Consider the following 12,885-nt stretch of genomic DNA (forward strand, 5'->3'; position numbering starts at 1 on the left):
AATATACTTAACTAGAAATAGTGCGGCCGCTGCCAACAAGTATCCCCGCCGCAGCTTTTGACCCAGGGGTCAGATCAAATTTCCAAATAGTGCACTATGGCACATAATGCTCATAGCTACCATGTGTTTAAGTTTCAAGGTTCTAGTGCTAATAGTGTAGGAGGAGATAGTGGCTAGGACGGAGGGCGGAGATAACCACATAATCCCCCCCGCTCCAATTCGGCGCGTGGGGATAAAAACCATAGTTAAATACATTACCCCTGCGAATGTTTGAGGAATAGTTCATGCACAGTTTATGCACAACAAATGGGTGTTTATTCATGAACTTAGAAAAGTCAACTTGCTGACTTGCTAAATTGCTTTTCTTTGATATGCTAGTTTAATATGAACACTGTTTTATTGTGCTATTGACAATTTTATTAACCACATGCTTTCATTACCATTGAATAAAACTTAAATTTCAAGCATGTGATCAAAGACATATAAGTTGTTATAAAAAATTTATTTGATAAGTAATTTAGATATTAATCTAAATCATGTGGGGGTGGAAACTGATATCAATGATACATCTCGCTATGTTTTAAATAGCTGATCCGGGGTGAGAAATAAATATATCTTAAAATACTATGCAAACAGTATTTGGCTGCTCAGATTTTATCCTTCCACTTAATGCAAACAAAAAGCCCCTCACATTTCTGCACTTGACCTTCCATACATTTTTTTCTTCATACACCACTTAAACAGACTTGTTGACAGTATGGCAAAATTATATTGATTCAACAATTTAAAATATACATGATATTTAAACAAGCAGATAAGGCTCCTGACTAAGAAAAATGTAAAATATAATGTTTGCTTAGGGATTATCGTCTGTAAAAAGCTAATTAAATACAAAGCTTTTGTTACCCTCTTCATTTGTAATTAAAGAGTATATGTATATTTCTAACATAGCAAAAGTAGCAATTAAATATTCAAAATCTGACTGTTACAGCACAGCAGATGGCTTAGAGTGACCAAGATAAGGATTCCAACTTCCAAGAACAGGTGACATTATCCCTATAATAACATTTCAACTTCACCATTAAAAGCTCATCAAAAAACAATTCATGCAAGCAGCAACCTGGGGCTTAAGGCAATCTAAAGTTAATTGCACCAGTGGTTTTATAGCAGGCATGTTGTGAGGTTTTCTTGTTCAAAATGATCAAATTCTTTATAATACAAGAGGGCCATGATGGCCCTGTATCGCTCCACTGCTGAAAAAAGGCTGAAACAAATATTCTCTGCATGTGCAAATACTTAAATAAAGGCCCTATTTAAGCACATGTACACTTTTGTGACCCCCTGGGCTGGGTCAAATTTAACCCCAGGGGCATAATTTGAGCAAACTTTGTAGAGGACTACTATATCTCACTACATGTACATACAAAATATGGTAGCCCTAGGTCCTAGAGTTAAGGACAAGAATATTTTTAAAGTTTTCACAAAATAAGAAAAATATAAGCGTATATTATGTTCAATTTTGTGACCCACGGGTCAGGGTCAAATCTGACCCAAAGGGCATAATTTGAACAAACTTGGTAGAGGACTATAAGATGTTACTGCATACCAAATTTGGTAGCCATAGTCTGAATGGTTTTCGACAAGAAGATTTTTAAAGATTTCACAAAATAGGCGCTTTATAAGCGTTTATTCAATTTTGTGACCCCCCAGAGGCATTATTTGAACAAATTTGGTAGAGGTTTATTAGATGTCACTACATACCAAATTTGGTAGCCCTAGGTTCAATGGTTATGGACAAAAGATTTTTAAAGTTTTCACAAAATAGGCCCCAAGTAAGCGTAGGTTCAGTTTTTTTACCCCCCGGGCAGGGTCAAATTTGACCCAAGGGGCATAATTTGAACAAACTTGGAAGAGAACTATAAGATGTCACTACATACCAAATTCGGTAGCCCTATGCCTTATGGTTAAGGACAGAAAGATTTGCAAAGTTTTCACATAATAGGCACTATATAAGCATATAATCGATTTTGTGGCCCCCAGGGCAGGGTCAAATTTGACTCCTGGGGCATAATTTGAATAAACTAAGTAGAGGACTATACAATGTCACTACATACCAAATTGTGTAACCCTAGGCCTAATGGTTATGGACAAGAATTTTTTTAAAGTTTTCACAAAAAAGGCATTATATAGGCATATGTTCAATTTTGTGACCCCCGGGGCAGGTTCAAATTTTACCCCAGGGATAAAATTTGAACAATTTGGTAGAGGACTATAAGATGTCACTACATACCAAATTTGATAGCCCTAGGCCGGATTGTTATGGACAGGAAGATTTTCGAAGTTTTCACAAAATAGGCCTTATATAAGCATATGTTCAATTTCGTGACCCCCCGGGGCAGGGTCAAATTTGACCCCAGGGATAAAATTTGAACAAATTTGGTAGAGGACTATTAGATGTCACTACATACCAAATTTGATAGCCCTAGACTCGATGGTTAAGGACAGAAAGATTTTTAAAGTTTTCACAAAATAGGCCTTATATAAGCATATGTTCAATTTTGTGATCCCCCGGGGCAGGGTCAAATTTGACCCCAGGGGCATAATTTGAACAAACTAAGAAGAGAACTATTACATGTCACTACATACCAAATTTGGTAGCCCTATGCCATACGGTTATGGACAAGTAGATTTTTAAAGTTTTCCCACAATAGGCCTTATATAAGCATATGTTCAATTTTGTGACCCTCGGGGCAGGGTCAAACCCCAGGGGCATAATTTGAACAAACTTGGTAGGCCCAATGGTTATGGACGAGTAGAGTTTGAAAGTTTTCACAAAATAGACCCTATATAAGCATATGTTCATTTTTGTGACCCCCGGGGCAGGGTCAAATTTGACCCCAGGGGCATAATTTGAACAAATTTGAAAGAGGTTCACCCCAGGAACATTCCTGAGAAATTTCAATAGAATTGGACCAGTAGTTTAGGAGAAGATGTTTTAAGGAAAAGTTTACGCACGCACGCACGACGGACACAGGACCATGACATAAGCCCCGCTGGCCTTTGGCCAGTGGAGCTAAAAATGCTTGTGCATAAAGTATCGTCATAGATTAGTCAGTGCAGTCTGCACAGGCTACTCAGGGACAACACTTTCTGCTATAGTATAAGCAATCACTTAAATTTTAGCCTGAAGATCTTCATGAAAGCAACCTACACTTACAATTTCAGAGCATTTCCTCATGCAAAAAAGTCTGGAAATGATTCCTGAACAGTTCATTAATTCACCTAAGAAATCATTTATTTAGCAACTTGGATATTAATATATAAATCAAGGATCATAATTCAGAAGTGCTTCAAACAGTTCAATATAAACAAGAAATATGTTTAAACAAGATATGTGTTTGTCAGAAACACAATGCCCCCTAATGCGCCGCTTTGAATTATTTTTTTTTACCTTTGACCTTGAAGGATGACCTTGACCTTTCACCACTCAAAATTTGCAGCTCCATGAGATACACATGCATGCCAAATATCAAGTTGCTTTGTTCAATATTGCAAAAGTTATGAAGAAGGTTCAAGTTTTTGAATTTGTTTTTTTGACCTTTGACCTTGAAGGATGACCTTGACCTTTCACCACTCAAAATGTGCAGCTCCATGAGATACACATGCATGCCAAATATCAAGTTGCTATCTTCAATATTGCAAAAGTTATGGCCAAGGTTAAAGTTTTGGTAAAAGTTTTGGGACACACACACACATACAATGACAGACAGGCCAAAAACAATATACCCTCGATCTTTCGATCTGGGGACATAAAAAATATATTCTTTGTATATCCTGATTTTAAAATAATGGAAGAAAATTAACTTTAGTAAATTATAAAATAAAAAAATTAATTGTTGGTGTTGGTGTTTTCATTTGTTAATCCCATACCCATCGCATGAAATGTTTGTTACCAAGTGAACTTATATTCAATTATTGATAATTGTGAATTAATTTGATCGCCTTTGAAATATACGTTATGTTAACATTTGAGTAAGATGCATTTTTCTTACCGCATATTTAAGTCACACTTTTATTGCCACATGGGAATGGGGCCTTATTTTGGCCTCAAATTTGTTCAACAACAAGAAATGTGTTTGTCAGAAACATAATGCCCGCTTCTGCGCCGCTTTGAAGCCATATATTAGACCTTTGACCTTGAAGGATGACCTTAACCTTGACCTTTCACCTCTCAAAATGTGCAGCTCCATGAGATACACATGCATGCCAAATATCAAGTTGCTATCTTCAATATTGCAAAAGTTATGGCCAATGTTAAAGTTTTCGGACGGAGGGACAGACTGACGGACGGACTGACGGACAGTTCAACTGCTATATGTCACCCTACCGGGGGCATAAAAACACTCTGGCTCTAGCCTAAAGTCTTTTGCTGAAACGTTGCTCTTCAATATGAATTATCTTAATATTTGATAGACAAGTTTTGAACAGATACACTTCACTTAAAATTTGATTTAAATTTCATGAACTAATAGCGTCTTTGTCATAATGAAATTAATCAATTTGTTATAAATGAATGCCATGTGTTGCCATCATGTGGAAACTTTAGTGCCATGTTAGTGTTATAATCTGACTTTCAATATATTAAGCCATAAGAAACTAAATAATCACAATTTTAATTACATGTAATTAGTACAAGTACATTATACAATAAACAGAACTAATATAAGTTCATTTTGAACGCATATCCATGAAAATTGATTTGAGAAAAATTTTAATATTATAATAAACAGATTAAAAGCTAAAGTTTAATAAAAAGTACACAACAAATAAGCAAAATATGAATTTTAAAATTATATATTTAATTTACAATAAGCTACGTTGAAACCTTTTTTTTTAAATTAGTCAATGTTTTCAAATATCTGAGTTTCAGTGAAATTTTCCAATATAACCAGTTAAACATAATCACTTCATCTAACTTACCAATAGTAATTGTGCAAAATAAATTGCACTTTTTTATACAAGAAATACAAAATCCAGAGAAAAAATTGACTTTAAGTCCTTCAAAACTGCACTTAATATTCCTGATCAAATTCAACCAATTTTCTTTTCATTCACAGCTTCTGACTCATTTGCATAATCCGTTTAGTGGAAAGTGAAATTTACGCTCCAAGTTAATAAAGCCTTCACTTTACATCAATTTTCTAACACCAAGGAGAATTACTGCTTTAAAATTCATCATTTTAATGATTTTTAAGCTTCTGTCATGTACTGCCCAACTCAGTTTGGAAAATAAACATGAAAGCTAAAAAAATATTGCATACATCAATGCATTTTCACTTGACAAATATACGCCCAAAGTTTATTTAAACATTAAACCTCACGTTGTACTTGTGGTGAAACAATTGAGCTTGAATTTTAAGATCAATTAAGATATATTATTCATTTACAACAATCAATCAACTAACGTAGAAAGTGCATAATGCAGGCTAATTTGTAAAACATTTCTATTATTTTCAAAAGTTTTTTTTGTTTATCTCAATTCTGACATTTAATAGGTGTTACAAGTCCATGTTATCATCTCCACAGTCCATTAACTTCCCATATCTTCATTGCATCTTTGGCAAATTCTAACTTTTGTATATTCATAAGAACGCAGCTCGATTACTTAACCCTTTCCCCCATAAGAAGCAAAGTGAAAATGGCTTTTGAAACCAGCATAAGACCAGAACAGCCTGTGAGTAATTCGCAGTCTGTTCAGGTTTTATGCTGTTTGCTGCTCATCAGTTACTGATGGTTGGAAATGAAGCCTTTAAAACTTGAATACAGTAAGAAAAGTATTTAATTTTAATGTAACTTTCTAAGGGACTACAAAAGCGTCAAAATAGGTGTCTAAGTGGTAAAGAGTTAATTACAAATAATTTTTTGTATGAAATGTGTCTATGGAACAATCTTACAAATTAATGCCTTTAATACATTTGTATTCCTGATACAATTCAGGGGGCCGTTTCATCAATAATTACGTATTTTTATACGATCGTAAATTATGTATCGAGATTAATGTAGTCGTTTACGATTTTACATAAACTCCGTTTCATCAACGAAATCGTAAATGCAACATACATAAAATACGACTACTTAAATATACGTATTTTGTAACCGAAAAAAATAGTGACACAGTCTGAAAAATTGCATGACGTAATTTTCGCGCGTTCTGTCAGCTAAGGCAAACATTGCACAAAAAACATACTCCTATAAATATGAGGTCGATTTACGTCTAATTATTTGGACTAACAAAAACAATGCTAGTTGTGAATCGAAACAAAAACAAACACTGGAAAACGACGTGTAGACCGGAGTGGAAGGCTACCGATTGCTGTTTGGCCGACACTCTCCTTCCGTTACTAAACGCAAAAAGAAGTTATTTTGGATGGAGACGGTTGAAATGTGAGTTGAAAACTTGTTGTTCATGAATGAAAACAGCTGAAATAATTCGCGTTCAGGATAAATCTGAACGCGAATTATTATTTTAGCTAAGTGTCTGCCAAAGCAAAAATCATCAAAAGACTCTAAGGCGGCAATTGATATTGACAAGAATGAAGATTATTTTTTGCTTATTTTCTTTATCCATGAATAAAAATGTATTGGTAAGATTGTTTTGTTCTTTCTATGCAGAAATGTGACTGTGGTGTAGATCAATTAACAGTTTAATAATATAATTTAATAGAGACCAATCGGAATTCAGGCTGACAATAACAAGACATCGTGGATTGAAAGTTTGTCATGTCAGCATTTTTGTGTTCAATTATCAAATATTTTATTTCAATAAGGTATTAGATTCACATGACACAACATGTTTAGTAATTACAAATGTCATATCATTGAGAATGCTATTTGTTTGTCTATTATATAGAGGATATTTGTTGGATTCGGTGGATTATCGTTTTTAATTCACGAGTGATCATAGACGATGATATTTTCACAAGTGGCGCAGCCATGAGTGAAAATATATATTTTCTATGATCACGAGTGAATTAAAATCAATATTCCACTGAATCCAACAAATTTTCTTTTTATTTTATGTTTTTTTCGCAGTTTATATACATTGTTAAAGAGTTTTACTTAAGAATGTCGTTGGGATTATGTTGTCATTTTGTCAAATAAATGACGTCATTTCACAGTAAACAATGAAAATTATCGATAATTCTCACTGATAATTTTCATTGTTTGAAACAGTGAAATTATCCGTTTTAATCCACCGATATTTCTCTATAAACCACCGGAAAACATTAAATAAATATCATTGTCCACAATAATTTATTATAGTGTTGATTCACAAGATGTAAATAATCAACATTGATTTATATTGCTTTCTCTGCAAAACTGTGTTAAATGTAAAGATCACAAATGCAGTTTTCATTTCTTTGTTTTTCCAGAAAACAAAATGTTATTACTGGCTGAAGGACCAAAATTGAATGGACAGAGAACACGGTTGTCAAAACTCAAACAGAAGTTGTGTCACTCAGCTACATTAAAACATAAAACTGAAGGCAGAAGCAACAAATAGTAATTTTTTTTTTTCCTATAGATTATAGTAAAGCTGACTGCTAATTATTTCCTACAATGAAAATGTAACAATTTATGTTTTCAATTTAAAGCTGGGCTGTTTTCGGAGAAAACCCAAGGTATTGTCATAGCCAGCGTGTCGTGTCGTCCGCGTCATGCTCAAACCTTAAAATTTTGTCAATGTATTGAACTTTGGCCATAAAATCAAAGTGCTTCCACCTATAACTTTGAGACTTCATATGCAGCTCCACTTTGACGAGTTCTACACGCCTCACCCATATTTGGGTCACTAGGTCAAAGGTGAAGGTCACTGTGACCTTAAAATAATTCTGACAAGCTTTTATTTGTTAAAAAATACACCCGTAGCCGAGCGTTCACACCTGTTATTCGGTGCTCTTGTTTTTCATTGTACTCTGTTTTATGGGGATAAAGTATTGCTGCATTTTTTTCATTTAACTTTATTACCGGTAACCTATTTACCAGGGTATGAACTTGTGTGTCAAGGTATTTTTTATTTAATTCTTTCGACATCAATGTACTTAAAAAAGAAATTGGAATGAAGAGCATTAGTGTCACACACAAATGTTGAATTTAAGTTCAGAAAGCTAGGTTAATTTTGCAATACAAAAACCAACTTTCAGAAACAAAACCAGGTCATGTAGGCATGCTAACTTATGATGACCATAGTGTCATATGTTGTGTATTTAATATTTAGTTCTGTTAAATGTATAAACTAGTGAACTTATCTGCTTGCAGCAACATGTGAAGAATGAAGCAACAGCGTAATAAAACTCGGGAGATGTTGATGGCGTCATAGGAAAGATATGCCATTCAGAGGGACATAAGCAATAATCATGAGGAACTGGTTTCTCTTTAAAAAAAATGAAATTCTAAATTGCTCAATTGTTTCTGGAACTTTTAATTGATTTTACATGTGATGGTGTTCAGTGAGTCTATGAAACTCATTATTACACATACTATCATGTAAGATATAAATTGTCATATGAATTATGATACCATGCCCAGTTAATATATTGTACTTCCTGATTAATAATAAATATTTGTGAATGTTCTTTGTGTTTTATTCATTGAAAACTAGTGTCATAGCAACTGTTATCAAATACCTTAACATTATTATCATAAACATTTCAATAAAAATACACAAAAATTGCACAGGTAAACAACATTTTTTAATGGTAGATGACTAAATAATTGAACAGAGAATCATAAAGGGGTAAAGTTTAGTAAATACATTCGGAAACAATCTAATATACTGGAAATCTTCTTTTTTTTTATGACAATAATATCCATATTTATTGACAGCACACTTATTATAATAAAGTACCGATACATTAACAAGCCCACTTTTTATGCCCCCCTTCAAAGAAGAGGGGGTATATTGTTTTGCTTGGTCGGTCTGTCCACCAGATGGTTTCCAGATGATAGATAACTCACGAATGCTTAGGCCTAGGATCATGAAACTTCATAGGTAGATTAATCATGACTGGCAGATGACCCCTATTGATTGTCAGGTCACTAGGTCAAAGGTCAAGTTCACAGTGACAAAAAACGTATTCACACAATGGCTGCCACTACAACTGACAGCCCAAATGGGGGGCATGCATGTTTTACTAACAGCCCTTGTTTTAATGTGGCTTTGATAATGTTCATTTCAGAGAACACCTTTTAGAGCGAAAGTCAGTGGGTAAAATATCACTTGAAATTGTTAATGGGGAAAAGTACCTTGAGTATATGATATTTTCTGGTGCTCAGTTAACTGTTCAATATTCAAGGGACCTTTTCCAGTTTTGGTAAATTGACTAAATTAAAAAAAATAAGTTTAAGACTCGCAAACTTTTGTTGTAGTTATGATATTTGTGAGGAAACAGTAATACTTAACATTTACCATGCTCTAAAATATCCATTATATGCATCTTTTGACGATTTAAAAACTTGAAAATGTTAAAGCGTTGCAACTATCTGCTGCAACACTCGACGATTGAATAATTTGTAGAGTTCTGTTGTTGTCGTTATATTTTGTGACACGATGAGGATTGCTTATATAAAGTGTAAAATACATCACTCATTGTATCAACATGGACGGACAAGTGGTCTTAGTGTGAGGCTTTTACTTCAGGGGCCAGTGGTTTGAGCCCTGTAGGAGTTACTTTTTATCTTTCTTTAATTGTATTCTTTTTTTACTGGAGCTTTTTAGATCCAGTGTTTACATGTATCAATATAAAAGCGTTTAATGAAAAACTTAAATATCTGCCAAAATTTAGGAAAAGTTCCCTTTAAAATAAATATTAAATCAAGCACTTGGTAATACCTAACACAAAACTTTTTTTTTTGGTCCTCAGAACATTGGCATTTTTTTCTTTCACAAACCTATAACCTTGAAGTAAATATTAGACAAATTATGCATACACAATTATAAAACATGCAAACATCAGCTGTTGTAACTATTGTGTCTAGACAACCAGGAAAACCAATCCTTCCAAATCAGCTATGACACAACTTTACGCCATTTGGCTGAATAGTGTAGCTCTGCCTATTCAGAGAAGACTCAAGCCATTCAGAGAAGACTCAAGCCATCTTTCACTTTATAACATTTTTAACTATAAATTTTTAACATATTTTATGAAACAGTTTGATCAGCTGCTGCCTCTGATCACATGCTGCTCGATGTACTGGTGTGTTGTTCATAACTTCCGGTTCCATCAGGTTTCCAACCAATTCCTCTATCAGTGGAACGTTTGAATCCAGACACAGGTTATGCAGGGGCATGTACACAGTTGATATTTCACAGCACTTATTGGACTTGAAAGGCCAACATCCACCAGTGGCATGCAGATATCTGAACAAATATCAAAAGTATTTCTTTAACATAGACATTTGTCTAAGTGACTAAATTGTCCTGATACCATTGACATTAATTTAATTTCAATATAAATTATATATAATATATAGCCTACAAAACACTTTATTTGTGCCTGTATTCACTATTAATGCACAATATCATTTAAATGCACTAGTAAACACAATATTTCATACATAGAGTCTGAGGATAAGCAAAATGAATTTTTAAGATTTAAAATAAAATGAATAAATCATCAGTTTATTTAAACGGACATTTTTTTATGAAACATCATATTCACACATGCAAACAACCCTCAGTTATTATAAAAGTTAATTTACATATAAATTCTAAAATTTGATAATTAAAGTTGTACGTTATCAAGCTTTAGAAGTTACGTTTGATTTAAGACACTGTGAGGCACAAGAAAGAGATTGGCACTAATACTTCATTTAAATACTGTGTGGTAAGTTGATCTCGCACTAATAAGACTTATATTTCACAACCTATATAATATGTTACCAATCTCGTGATTTCAACACTCCAAATGCCCTTTCTACTACCCACCTCAGTAAACATCTCCCTTGGCAATATGCAATATGCCAAAATCTATATAAAAAAAATGAAAGTTATTCATTAACATGAAAGTGCTCATCATTTCATGTTCACATTATACCAACACAAAAGGGAGGAATGCAGAAAAACAGTAAATAAATAAAAAAAGCCCCATTAATATGCATGAAATAATTTTTTTGGATGGGGGGGTGCATATTTATAGCACTGCAGAATTGAATTTGACAAATAAATAAATTGTAATCAAATGAAAACAATATAGAAATAATTAAGGTAATTGTTCTGCAATTATTAAAGACTTAAGGTACAATCTACTTTACTCACGCTCGATTGGTTATTCACAGCTTGGGTACTACTTACATGTACCCCTGGTATCATTAAGCATACTTGCATGTACCTCGGGTATTTAGGTTAATATACTTAAACGTACCCGGTCCTTATTAGACTGTACCCGAGTTGTATTATTGCCCAAAATTCGATGTGGTACAGTGCACTACAGATAAATGTAAAGCCATATTGTTTATCTAAATTAAACTTACCTTTTGAAAAAAATGCATCAATATGCTTTTTGAGTATAAATTTGATGATATAAAGACTATTTGAGAAAAAAAAAAACATTAATGTGAACATAATTAATAAAAATAAGCCTACAACAACCCATTTAGCATTAAATTTCCGGCTATGTTAAAGTATATTAACTGTAACAGGGTTAGCTCTACATGTAAGTATACTTAAAGAGTACCCAGGGTACAGGTAAGTAGTATCCGAGCTGACAATGACCAATCGAACAACATTGTAATCAAATTAGAACAATATAGAAACAATTAAGGTGATTTTTCTACAATTATTAAATACATAAGGTACCATTACTCAGCATCTACTTAACTCACCAATACAATAACTTGTTTAAAAATAGCAAACACAAACAATATCATGATGTCATATTCATTTTCATGATCACGATGTTATAATCAACAATTTCGAAGTATTGTTCAATCATAACATTTAGAAGTAGAACAACTACAAGTTCAACATTAGCGGGTGGGGTAAATCAGTCTGCACTTAAAGTCATCGATAAGTACACGTCGACACAAAATAGAATGAGTTTAACATAAAGTCATTTGTAAAGAAACACAACAATAAATGCTTAAACTAATACCGGTAATCATCGAATGCTCTTATTAAGAAAAGATACAACAATTACTTATTCTTCAACCATTTTGCAAAATCCGAGTTGTCAAATGCTAAGTAAACAAAGGGCAACTAATCTAAAGATTTTTGGGTTAAATGCTACTTATTTGCTATTTGAAAATAAATACAATTTTATAATTATACTTGTTTAAATCAATGATTTCTTCGCCTTATTTACATACCTAAGCGACGGAATGAAAGGGATGAGCTCGTCGGCAAGTTGGTGCTATGTCTTCCCCGATCAAACCCAACAATCGCTCTATTCCGCCCTTTCTTAGACGATATATCGAAGCAATGTTCTCATCTCTTAGGTTTTCGAGAACAATTCTCTCCCTAAAAAGCCTTGGCATTGGTAATTTTTCGTCTCCTGTCATCCTGGATGACAAAAACGACCGCCATTACGTTAATTTACGGGTGCCCTTATCCAGTCGTATATTTATGTATGAAATTTATGTAATTTTAATTTACGATTTGCTTGATGAAACGCGATTTCATTGAAACATCGTAATTTATGTAAATCGTAATTTACAACTAGTAGTAAATCGTTGTTGAAACGGCTCCCTGACACTCTACTTTCCGAAAGTTTAACAAAATTATGACCGTACAGTGAACATTTGCATTGATACAATTAAAGCAATACATACTTATAAAAAGTGACTTAAGTAAATATATCTCCACATTTTTACATAATTTCTTAAAAT

At 33.4% G+C, this 12,885-nt stretch overlaps 1 protein-coding gene and 1 long non-coding RNA gene across 2 annotated transcripts in view; one reads left to right on the forward strand and one right to left on the reverse strand.

The window, feature by feature from the left end:
• The window catches only part of LOC127855625 (protein O-mannosyl-transferase TMTC4-like), a 63,024-nt gene that overhangs the window by 30,799 nt on the left and 19,340 nt on the right, over window positions 1–12,885 (reverse strand). The gene's annotated exons all lie outside the window — the stretch shown is intronic.
• On the forward strand, window positions 5,994–8,364 carry LOC127855628 (uncharacterized). Its single transcript, XR_008037607.1, has 3 exons — window positions 5,994–6,444; window positions 7,434–7,563; window positions 8,320–8,364. It is a non-coding gene; the product is annotated as an uncharacterized LOC127855628 (long non-coding RNA).

This window comes from Dreissena polymorpha, chromosome 13 (assembly GCF_020536995.1).
Source record: "Dreissena polymorpha isolate Duluth1 chromosome 13, UMN_Dpol_1.0, whole genome shotgun sequence".
Taxonomy (NCBI): Eukaryota; Metazoa; Mollusca; class Bivalvia; order Myida; family Dreissenidae; genus Dreissena; species Dreissena polymorpha.